Here is a 2,406-nt window from a genome sequence, read left to right as displayed (position 1 = left end):
AGAGAAATCTCAGTCATTCCCAATCTTGCAGAGATGGAGAGCGTAGGAATATGTTAGAAGATAACATATGCACAGGCTAATTATTGCTAATTAAGACATAAAGTGAGGTACAAGGTAATGGAGCCTTTTATACATTGTCGTGTTTAGCCAACAGTTAAACATGCCGGTGAATACTGTGTATTCATAAGGGGCACGTGCCAGTACTTCAGCAGCTGCAGAATTGTCAATAATGTCATACCATTAATCAATTTTGAACTTTGCCGACACTCTAACACAAATTGTCATATTGTTATGATAGCTTATGGGCATTTTTAAAAGTTAGGTTAGAAATGGTGCAACTTGTTAGTCCTCACATTTCCAAAACCTTTTACAACACAACATGCTGACAACTGATGTCTTTAGCAAACAAAGCCAGTGAAATTATGGTTTGTAAAGATATTATGTAAAAAAAGAACATGCTCAACATTTGAATTCTGTTTAGAGCGTAGTGTGGGAGGACATGATAGATAACGCAACTGAAAAGTCTCTACACTGAGACATGTATAGACAGTTTAATCCACTTAGGGTATCCTGGTAGCTGTTAATGGACACCCACCCTGGGACCTCGTTTGCCTGTTATTGGGGTGGCAGTAGCTCTGTCAGTAGCGAGTTGGGTTGGGAACCGGAGGGTTGGTGGTTCAAGTCCCCATATGGACCAAAGTATGGTGGTTGACTGTTAGCTGGAGAGGTGCCAGTTCAGCTCCTGGGCACTGCCGTGGTCTCTTGAGCAAGGCATGGAACCCTTAACTGCTTGGGGCGCCTTTCCATGGGCAGCATCCTCACTCTGAAGTCTCCCCATTTAGTGCATGTATAGGTACTGAGCGTGTGTGTGTGTTCAGGCCTGTGTGGAAAAACAAAAAATGGTCCCCTTGAGGGATTAATAAATTATTATTTTTAATATTATTAAAGATTTGCATTAACAGACCACACATAGACAGCAGCCATACATTAACATTGCATTGAATTTATTAGTCAACAAGAAGCACCTGGAGCAATACACAGCGGTAGGATCAGGAAAGTAACAGAATCAAGGCCTATGATAGAAACAACAAATTCTGAGTTCCACCACTTAAACAGGTGTGAGTGTGAGAATTAAAAAGGATTCTTGGAACATGTCAGGTTCATAACACTTTACCTTACTAAATAATGACGTAAAAGCAAGAAAACGAGACTCAGGCGGCAAATGAGCAGTTAATTGACAGTTGCAAAAGGGAAGCCACCACCAGAGCAGCCTTTCCGCAGCGCAGCTCTAGTGGGAACTTCAACAATTTCTCTGCAGCTCTGTCCCTTTATTCAACACAACCACACAAGAAGATTCACAGGTGTTGATGTAAGGAGGGGTCTAATGCCTACGCCAGAGACCCTGGGCTGCATGTACTCTAACTGACCTCGGATCTAAGGCTCTTGTTATCTTCTGTGATATGCAACAGTGGGACATTATGCCTTTTGTTTAGGCAGCAGCGACTGAAGAAACACAGACACGGTTGAAAGAACATAGTATTGGAAATGCATATAATAATAATAAGCATGAAAGTTATACTAATAGGAAAGTTATCGTAATTAAGACCAGCTACAAAGAAATAAGCAATAAAAGACTTTATAAAAATGAATTCTCTATCAGAACACCTATTTTCTCAGAAATCTGAGACTGGCTCACATCATGTTTAAGTTCTTTAAGAGAGCAGCTGGAGATTTTATTTCTTTGTTGTGGATAGCATGCTATGCTCTCAAATCTTTGGCACATAAATTGCATCACAGAATTGAAGCAACATAAATATATTAGGCTACATATTTATTTGGGTTCTGAATAGTAACAAATGTGTTCACTTTAATCACCTCTAAGCAATTAAATGCAGTTGTGATGGAAATAGTTATTATGCGTTCCACTTCTGGGATTGCTCTGTTGCCACTGGAGATTCCGCTGGATGTCACTCTTTTCGGCCGGATGTCAGTTTGGAATTTTAATCCCTGGTTGATTCATGAGGACTACGGTTACCTGGTCCTCAGATCTCTGCAGGGTACATCCAGACAGCTAGCTAGAGTCTCTGTCCAATCGGAGTTTTCTGTCAAACGACTAAAACAACCCGTTGAACGTACACATGTTCCACCAAAACAAGGATTGGTTTAAAGATATGGCAAGAAACCAGAGCACGCTTTTCTCCCATCCCGAAATGCTGTGTGCGCTAGCCAGACCCTCGTCTGCAGCGCTGTGGAGGAAGGTCTGGCAAAGCGAGACTATGATGGAAACAAACCAAATGCTGTTACTAAATTGATCCATCTAAAAAAATATTTTTTCAACTTAAGAAATCCTTTGGAAAAAGTGTGTGTGTGTGTGTGTGTGTGTGTGTGTGTGTGTGTGTGTGTGTG

General features: G+C 41.0%; 1 protein-coding gene across 4 annotated transcripts in view; it reads left to right on the top strand.

The window, feature by feature from the left end:
- Positions 1 to 2,406, top strand: part of sema4ab (sema domain, immunoglobulin domain (Ig), transmembrane domain (TM) and short cytoplasmic domain, (semaphorin) 4Ab) — a 42,642-nt gene that overhangs the window by 4,636 nt on the left and 35,600 nt on the right. The gene's annotated exons all lie outside the window — the stretch shown is intronic.

Source organism: Etheostoma spectabile, chromosome 14, assembly GCF_008692095.1.
Source record: "Etheostoma spectabile isolate EspeVRDwgs_2016 chromosome 14, UIUC_Espe_1.0, whole genome shotgun sequence".
In the NCBI taxonomy this organism is placed as follows: domain Eukaryota; kingdom Metazoa; phylum Chordata; class Actinopteri; order Perciformes; family Percidae; genus Etheostoma; species Etheostoma spectabile.
The sequence above is the reverse complement of the archived record's forward strand: the minus strand, read 5'-3'. Positions and strand labels throughout refer to the sequence as shown.